The sequence below is a fragment of the Squalius cephalus genome (assembly GCF_949319135.1).
Source record: "Squalius cephalus genome assembly, chromosome: 11".
In the NCBI taxonomy this organism is placed as follows: domain Eukaryota; kingdom Metazoa; phylum Chordata; class Actinopteri; order Cypriniformes; family Leuciscidae; genus Squalius; species Squalius cephalus.
Window position 1 is genome coordinate 35,245,341 of NC_137132.1, and position 10,299 is coordinate 35,255,639.

Here is a 10,299-nt window from a genome sequence, read left to right on the forward strand (position 1 = left end):
TCCCTAAACTTATTGAGCTGTTGCATCAATCATTGTGTCCAGCAAGGTTTGCAGTGGCGAGATGGCTCGCTGGGCCCTACCACCTTGGTGATAGCTCGCTGGAACCCGAGGTGTACATATGCCTTGTGCAGGCCAGCAGGCTTGTGCTTGCTAAGGCAGCACATATACTAAAATTGGATCGATACAGAGAAGATTAGCATGGCCCCTGCGAAAGGATGACACGCAAATCCGTGAAGCGCTCCATATTTTTGCGGCTGTGATCAAGCCTGCTTCACTGGACTTGATTCATCCCCTCATGCCACTCTTTATTTTCATTCTTGTTCTCCTGTGTCAAGAACTGGTGCATCTCCAATGTCTCTAGGGCACTCTCAGTTTTCCTGAGGTTGAGTCACAGAACATCACTGGAACAGAACAATACATCCACACAGAGCAAACTTGAGCTAAAATAAACTTCTACTTATGATTAGTTTTCACATTTTGATCATATAGTAACCAGCGGTGCTGTAAATACCTAAAGAGTTACATATGCCAAGTAGGCATACGTGTAAATGGCTACGTGTGGTGTGATTGAACTTCAAGACCCTAGGCACAGTTGCCAGTTGTCTAGCAATCATGAGAACAGCAAAATGAAAATACACAACAGCAACCCATCAAAGTCTAGAACTCTTGATTAGTTTGATTGCATGATAGCCCAATTAATGAATTACAAACTGTCTGAATATTTATCCTACGGAAGGCAGGCTACACTAATAAACAAGGTTTGCAAAGTGGTGAAATGGCTCTCTGGGCCCTACCACCTTGGCGAGGACTTGCTGGGACCCCAGGGGTACATATGCCTCAAACGAGTCATACGGTTTCGCCATCTAAAGGCAGTGCCTATGCTGAAAGTAGACCGATTCAGAGGAAAAAAATCAAAGGATAATTCAAGAAAGAAATATGTGAAATCCTTCACGTTTTTTTTTTTTCTCCGACGCCTGGCCGGGGGTCTATGCCTCAATGTCTCCACAGGATTAACTCCTCCTGCTGCAGATCGTGTCCAGCTACATCGAGTGCATGCAACCTTGGCACAGACAGCAAAGCACTTTCCGGTTTTCTGCCAACTCATTTTTTTCTCGAAAACCTGGAGGACACAGGAGCTCGTATTTTGGTACCATCGATAAGTCTGCCCACCCCATTCTTTCAGTAGATGCTCTCATACATCATGGTGGAATTGGCCATATGTGAACCCTAAAGCTCTAAGATACCCTATCCCTAAACTTATTGAGCTGTTGCATCAATCATTGTGTCCAGCAAGGTTTGCAGTGGCGAGATGGCTCGCTGGGCCCTACCACCTTGGTGATAGCTCGCTGGAACCCGAGGTGTACATATGCCTTGTGCAGGCCAGCAGGCTTGTGCTTGCTAAGGCAGCACATATACTAAAATTGGATCGATACAGAGAAGATTAGCATGGCCCCTGCGAAAGGATGACACGCAAATCCGTGAAGCGCTCCATATTTTTGCGGCTGTGATCAAGCCTGCTTCACTGGACTTGATTCATCCCCTCATGCCACTCTTTATTTTCATTCTTGTTCTCCTGTGTCAAGAACTGGTGCATCTCCAATGTCTCTAGGGCACTCTCAGTTTTCCTGAGGTTGAGTCACAGAACATCACTGGAACAGAACAATACATCCACACAGAGCAAACTTGAGCTAAAATAAACTTCTACTTATGATTAGTTTTCACATTTTGATCATATAGTAACCAGCGGTGCTGTAAATACCTAAAGAGTTACATATGCCAAGTAGGCATACGTGTAAATGGCTACGTGTGGTGTGATTGAACTTCAAGACCCTAGGCACAGTTGCCAGTTGTCTAGCAATCATGAGAACAGCAAAATGAAAATACACAACAGCAACCCATCAAAGTCTAGAACTCTTGATTAGTTTGATTGCATGATAGCCCAATTAATGAATTACAAACTGTCTGAATATTTATCCTACGGAAGGCAGGCTACACTAATAAACAAGGTTTGCAAAGTGGTGAAATGGCTCTCTGGGCCCTACCACCTTGGCGAGGACTTGCTGGGACCCCAGGGGTACATATGCCTCAAACGAGTCATACGGTTTCGCCATCTAAAGGCAGTGCCTATGCTGAAAGTAGACCGATTCAGAGGAAAAAAATCAAAGGATAATTCAAGAAAGAAATATGTGAAATCCTTCACGTTTTTTTTTTTTTTCTCCGACGCCTGGCCGGGGGTCTATGCCTCAATGTCTCCACAGGATTAACTCCTCCTGCTGCAGATCGTGTCCAGCTACATCGAGTGCATGCAACCTTGGCACAGACAGCAAAGCACTTTCCGGTTTTCTGCCAACTCATTTTTTTCTCGAAAACCTGGAGGACACAGGAGCTCGTATTTTGGTACCATCGATAAGTCTGCCCACCCCATTCTTTCAGTAGATGCTCTCATACATCATGGTGGAATTGGCCATATGTGAACCCTAAAGCTCTAAGATACCCTATCCCTAAACTTATTGAGCTGTTGCATCAATCATTGTGTCCAGCAAGGTTTGCAGTGGCGAGATGGCTCGCTGGGCCCTACCACCTTGGTGATAGCTCGCTGGAACCCGAGGTGTACATATGCCTTGTGCAGGCCAGCAGGCTTGTGCTTGCTAAGGCAGCACATATACTAAAATTGGATCGATACAGAGAAGATTAGCATGGCCCCTGCGAAAGGATGACACGCAAATCCGTGAAGCGCTCCATATTTTTGCGGCTGTGATCAAGCCTGCTTCACTGGACTTGATTCATCCCCTCATGCCACTCTTTATTTTCATTCTTGTTCTCCTGTGTCAAGAACTGGTGCATCTCCAATGTCTCTAGGGCACTCTCAGTTTTCCTGAGGTTGAGTCACAGAACATCACTGGAACAGAACAATACATCCACACAGAGCAAACTTGAGCTAAAATAAACTTCTACTTATGATTAGTTTTCACATTTTGATCATATAGTAACCAGCGGTGCTGTAAATACCTAAAGAGTTACATATGCCAAGTAGGCATACGTGTAAATGGCTACGTGTGGTGTGATTGAACTTCAAGACCCTAGGCACAGTTGCCAGTTGTCTAGCAATCATGAGAACAGCAAAATGAAAATACACAACAGCAACCCATCAAAGTCTAGAACTCTTGATTAGTTTGATTGCATGATAGCCCAATTAATGAATTACAAACTGTCTGAATATTTATCCTACGGAAGGCAGGCTACACTAATAAACAAGGTTTGCAAAGTGGTGAAATGGCTCTCTGGGCCCTACCACCTTGGCGAGGACTTGCTGGGACCCCAGGGGTACATATGCCTCAAACGAGTCATACGGTTTCGCCATCTAAAGGCAGTGCCTATGCTGAAAGTAGACCGATTCAGAGGAAAAAAATCAAAGGATAATTCAAGAAAGAAATATGTGAAATCCTTCACGTTTTTTTTTTTTCTCCGACGCCTGGCCGGGGGTCTATGCCTCAATGTCTCCACAGGATTAACTCCTCCTGCTGCAGATCGTGTCCAGCTACATCGAGTGCATGCAACCTTGGCACAGACAGCAAAGCACTTTCCGGTTTTCTGCCAACTCATTTTTTTCTCGAAAACCTGGAGGACACAGGAGCTCGTATTTTGGTACCATCGATAAGTCTGCCCACCCCATTCTTTCAGTAGATGCTCTCATACATCATGGTGGAATTGGCCATATGTGAACCCTAAAGCTCTAAGATACCCTATCCCTAAACTTATTGAGCTGTTGCATCAATCATTGTGTCCAGCAAGGTTTGCAGTGGCGAGATGGCTCGCTGGGCCCTACCACCTTGGTGATAGCTCGCTGGAACCCGAGGTGTACATATGCCTTGTGCAGGCCAGCAGGCTTGTGCTTGCTAAGGCAGCACATATACTAAAATTGGATCGATACAGAGAAGATTAGCATGGCCCCTGCGAAAGGATGACACGCAAATCCGTGAAGCGCTCCATATTTTTGCGGCTGTGATCAAGCCTGCTTCACTGGACTTGATTCATCCCCTCATGCCACTCTTTATTTTCATTCTTGTTCTCCTGTGTCAAGAACTGGTGCATCTCCAATGTCTCTAGGGCACTCTCAGTTTTCCTGAGGTTGAGTCACAGAACATCACTGGAACAGAACAATACATCCACACAGAGCAAACTTGAGCTAAAATAAACTTCTACTTATGATTAGTTTTCACATTTTGATCATATAGTAACCAGCGGTGCTGTAAATACCTAAAGAGTTACATATGCCAAGTAGGCATACGTGTAAATGGCTACGTGTGGTGTGATTGAACTTCAAGACCCTAGGCACAGTTGCCAGTTGTCTAGCAATCATGAGAACAGCAAAATGAAAATACACAACAGCAACCCATCAAAGTCTAGAACTCTTGATTAGTTTGATTGCATGATAGCCCAATTAATGAATTACAAACTGTCTGAATATTTATCCTACGGAAGGCAGGCTACACTAATAAACAAGGTTTGCAAAGTGGTGAAATGGCTCTCTGGGCCCTACCACCTTGGCGAGGACTTGCTGGGACCCCAGGGGTACATATGCCTCAAACGAGTCATACGGTTTCGCCATCTAAAGGCAGTGCCTATGCTGAAAGTAGACCGATTCAGAGGAAAAAAATCAAAGGATAATTCAAGAAAGAAATATGTGAAATCCTTCACGTTTTTTTTTTTTTTCTCCGACGCCTGGCCGGGGGTCTATGCCTCAATGTCTCCACAGGATTAACTCCTCCTGCTGCAGATCGTGTCCAGCTACATCGAGTGCATGCAACCTTGGCACAGACAGCAAAGCACTTTCCGGTTTTCTGCCAACTCATTTTTTTCTCGAAAACCTGGAGGACACAGGAGCTCGTATTTTGGTACCATCGATAAGTCTGCCCACCCCATTCTTTCAGTAGATGCTCTCATACATCATGGTGGAATTGGCCATATGTGAACCCTAAAGCTCTAAGATACCCTATCCCTAAACTTATTGAGCTGTTGCATCAATCATTGTGTCCAGCAAGGTTTGCAGTGGCGAGATGGCTCGCTGGGCCCTACCACCTTGGTGATAGCTCGCTGGAACCCGAGGTGTACATATGCCTTGTGCAGGCCAGCAGGCTTGTGCTTGCTAAGGCAGCACATATACTAAAATTGGATCGATACAGAGAAGATTAGCATGGCCCCTGCGAAAGGATGACACGCAAATCCGTGAAGCGCTCCATATTTTTGCGGCTGTGATCAAGCCTGCTTCACTGGACTTGATTCATCCCCTCATGCCACTCTTTATTTTCATTCTTGTTCTCCTGTGTCAAGAACTGGTGCATCTCCAATGTCTCTAGGGCACTCTCAGTTTTCCTGAGGTTGAGTCACAGAACATCACTGGAACAGAACAATACATCCACACAGAGCAAACTTGAGCTAAAATAAACTTCTACTTATGATTAGTTTTCACATTTTGATCATATAGTAACCAGCGGTGCTGTAAATACCTAAAGAGTTACATATGCCAAGTAGGCATACGTGTAAATGGCTACGTGTGGTGTGATTGAACTTCAAGACCCTAGGCACAGTTGCCAGTTGTCTAGCAATCATGAGAACAGCAAAATGAAAATACACAACAGCAACCCATCAAAGTCTAGAACTCTTGATTAGTTTGATTGCATGATAGCCCAATTAATGAATTACAAACTGTCTGAATATTTATCCTACGGAAGGCAGGCTACACTAATAAACAAGGTTTGCAAAGTGGTGAAATGGCTCTCTGGGCCCTACCACCTTGGCGAGGACTTGCTGGGACCCCAGGGGTACATATGCCTCAAACGAGTCATACGGTTTCGCCATCTAAAGGCAGTGCCTATGCTGAAAGTAGACCGATTCAGAGGAAAAAAATCAAAGGATAATTCAAGAAAGAAATATGTGAAATCCTTCACGTTTTTTTTTTTTTTCTCCGACGCCTGGCCGGGGGTCTATGCCTCAATGTCTCCACAGGATTAACTCCTCCTGCTGCAGATCGTGTCCAGCTACATCGAGTGCATGCAACCTTGGCACAGACAGCAAAGCACTTTCCGGTTTTCTGCCAACTCATTTTTTTCTCGAAAACCTGGAGGACACAGGAGCTCGTATTTTGGTACCATCGATAAGTCTGCCCACCCCATTCTTTCAGTAGATGCTCTCATACATCATGGTGGAATTGGCCATATGTGAACCCTAAAGCTCTAAGATACCCTATCCCTAAACTTATTGAGCTGTTGCATCAATCATTGTGTCCAGCAAGGTTTGCAGTGGCGAGATGGCTCGCTGGGCCCTACCACCTTGGTGATAGCTCGCTGGAACCCGAGGTGTACATATGCCTTGTGCAGGCCAGCAGGCTTGTGCTTGCTAAGGCAGCACATATACTAAAATTGGATCGATACAGAGAAGATTAGCATGGCCCCTGCGAAAGGATGACACGCAAATCCGTGAAGCGCTCCATATTTTTGCGGCTGTGATCAAGCCTGCTTCACTGGACTTGATTCATCCCCTCATGCCACTCTTTATTTTCATTCTTGTTCTCCTGTGTCAAGAACTGGTGCATCTCCAATGTCTCTAGGGCACTCTCAGTTTTCCTGAGGTTGAGTCACAGAACATCACTGGAACAGAACAATACATCCACACAGAGCAAACTTGAGCTAAAATAAACTTCTACTTATGATTAGTTTTCACATTTTGATCATATAGTAACCAGCGGTGCTGTAAATACCTAAAGAGTTACATATGCCAAGTAGGCATACGTGTAAATGGCTACGTGTGGTGTGATTGAACTTCAAGACCCTAGGCACAGTTGCCAGTTGTCTAGCAATCATGAGAACAGCAAAATGAAAATACACAACAGCAACCCATCAAAGTCTAGAACTCTTGATTAGTTTGATTGCATGATAGCCCAATTAATGAATTACAAACTGTCTGAATATTTATCCTACGGAAGGCAGGCTACACTAATAAACAAGGTTTGCAAAGTGGTGAAATGGCTCTCTGGGCCCTACCACCTTGGCGAGGACTTGCTGGGACCCCAGGGGTACATATGCCTCAAACGAGTCATACGGTTTCGCCATCTAAAGGCAGTGCCTATGCTGAAAGTAGACCGATTCAGAGGAAAAAAATCAAAGGATAATTCAAGAAAGAAATATGTGAAATCCTTCACGTTTTTTTTTTTTTTCTCCGACGCCTGGCCGGGGGTCTATGCCTCAATGTCTCCACAGGATTAACTCCTCCTGCTGCAGATCGTGTCCAGCTACATCGAGTGCATGCAACCTTGGCACAGACAGCAAAGCACTTTCCGGTTTTCTGCCAACTCATTTTTTTCTCGAAAACCTGGAGGACACAGGAGCTCGTATTTTGGTACCATCGATAAGTCTGCCCACCCCATTCTTTCAGTAGATGCTCTCATACATCATGGTGGAATTGGCCATATGTGAACCCTAAAGCTCTAAGATACCCTATCCCTAAACTTATTGAGCTGTTGCATCAATCATTGTGTCCAGCAAGGTTTGCAGTGGCGAGATGGCTCGCTGGGCCCTACCACCTTGGTGATAGCTCGCTGGAACCCGAGGTGTACATATGCCTTGTGCAGGCCAGCAGGCTTGTGCTTGCTAAGGCAGCACATATACTAAAATTGGATCGATACAGAGAAGATTAGCATGGCCCCTGCGAAAGGATGACACGCAAATCCGTGAAGCGCTCCATATTTTTGCGGCTGTGATCAAGCCTGCTTCACTGGACTTGATTCATCCCCTCATGCCACTCTTTATTTTCATTCTTGTTCTCCTGTGTCAAGAACTGCTGCATCTCCAATGTCTCTAGGGCACTCTCAGTTTTCCTGAGGTTGAGTCACAGAACATCACTGGAACAGAACAATACATCCACACAGAGCAAACTTGAGCTAAAATAAACTTCTACTTATGATTAGTTTTCACATTTTGATCATATAGTAACCAGCGGTGCTGTAAATACCTAAAGAGTTACATATGCCAAGTAGGCATACGTGTAAATGGCTACGTGTGGTGTGATTGAACTTCAAGACCCTAGGCACAGTTGCCAGTTGTCTAGCAATCATGAGAACAGCAAAATGAAAATACACAACAGCAACCCATCAAAGTCTAGAACTCTTGATTAGTTTGATTGCATGATAGCCCAATTAATGAATTACAAACTGTCTGAATATTTATCCTACGGAAGGCAGGCTACACTAATAAACAAGGTTTGCAAAGTGGTGAAATGGCTCTCTGGGCCCTACCACCTTGGCGAGGACTTGCTGGGACCCCAGGGGTACATATGCCTCAAACGAGTCATACGGTTTCGCCATCTAAAGGCAGTGCCTATGCTGAAAGTAGACCGATTCAGAGGAAAAAAATCAAAGGATAATTCAAGAAAGAAATATGTGAAATCCTTCACGTTTTTTTTTTTTTTCTCCGACGCCTGGCCGGGGGTCTATGCCTCAATGTCTCCACAGGATTAACTCCTCCTGCTGCAGATCGTGTCCAGCTACATCGAGTGCATGCAACCTTGGCACAGACAGCAAAGCACTTTCCGGTTTTCTGCCAACTCATTTTTTTCTCGAAAACCTGGAGGACACAGGAGCTCGTATTTTGGTACCATCGATAAGTCTGCCCACCCCATTCTTTCAGTAGATGCTCTCATACATCATGGTGGAATTGGCCATATGTGAACCCTAAAGCTCTAAGATACCCTATCCCTAAACTTATTGAGCTGTTGCATCAATCATAAAGTCCAGCAAGGTTTGCAGTGGCGAGATGGCTCGCTGGGCCCTACCACCTTGGTGATAGCTCGCTGGAACCCGAGGTGTACATATGCCTTGTGCAGGCCAGCAGGCTTGTGCTTGCTAAGGCAGCACATATACTAAAATTGGATCGATACAGAGAAGATTAGCATGGCCCCTGCGAAAGGATGACACGCAAATCCGTGAAGCGCTCCATATTTTTGCGGCTGTGATCAAGCCTGCTTCACTGGACTTGATTCATCCCCTCATGCCACTCTTTATTTTCATTCTTGTTCTCCTGTGTCAAGAACTGGTGCATCTCCAATGTCTCTAGGGCACTCTCAGTTTTCCTGAGGTTGAGTCACAGAACATCACTGGAACAGAACAATACATCCACACAGAGCAAACTTGAGCTAAAATAAACTTCTACTTATGATTAGTTTTCACATTTTGATCATATAGTAACCAGCGGTGCTGTAAATACCTAAAGAGTTACATATGCCAAGTAGGCATACGTGTAAATGGCTACGTGTGGTGTGATTGAACTTCAAGACCCTAGGCACAGTTGCCAGTTGTCTAGCAATCATGAGAACAGCAAAATGAAAATACACAACAGCAACCCATCAAAGTCTAGAACTCTTGATTAGTTTGATTGCATGATAGCCCAATTAATGAATTACAAACTGTCTGAATATTTATCCTACGGAAGGCAGGCTACACTAATAAACAAGGTTTGCAAAGTGGTGAAATGGCTCTCTGGGCCCTACCACCTTGGCGAGGACTTGCTGGGACCCCAGGGGTACATATGCCTCAAACGAGTCATACGGTTTCGCCATCTAAAGGCAGTGCCTATGCTGAAAGTAGACCGATTCAGAGGAAAAAAATCAAAGGATAATTCAAGAAAGAAATATGTGAAATCCTTCACGTTTTTTTTTTTTTTCTCCGACGCCTGGCCGGGGGTCTATGCCTCAATGTCTCCACAGGATTAACTCCTCCTGCTGCAGATCGTGTCCAGCTACATCGAGTGCATGCAACCTTGGCACAGACAGCAAAGCACTTTCCGGTTTTCTGCCAACTCATTTTTTTCTCGAAAACCTGGAGGACACAGGAGCTCGTATTTTGGTACCATCGATAAGTCTGCCCACCCCATTCTTTCAGTAGATGCTCTCATACATCATGGTGGAATTGGCCATATGTGAACCCTAAAGCTCTAAGATACCCTATCCCTAAACTTATTGAGCTGTTGCATCAATCATTGTGTCCAGCAAGGTTTGCAGTGGCGAGATGGCTCGCTGGGCCCTACCACCTTGGTGATAGCTCGCTGGAACCCGAGGTGTACATATGCCTTGTGCAGGCCAGCAGGCTTGTGCTTGCTAAGGCAGCACATATACTAAAATTGGATCGATACAGAGAAGATTAGCATGGCCCCTGCGAAAGGATGACACGCAAATCCGTGAAGCGCTCCATATTTTTGCGGCTGTGATCAAGCCTGCTTCACTGGACTTGATTCATCCCCTCATGCCACT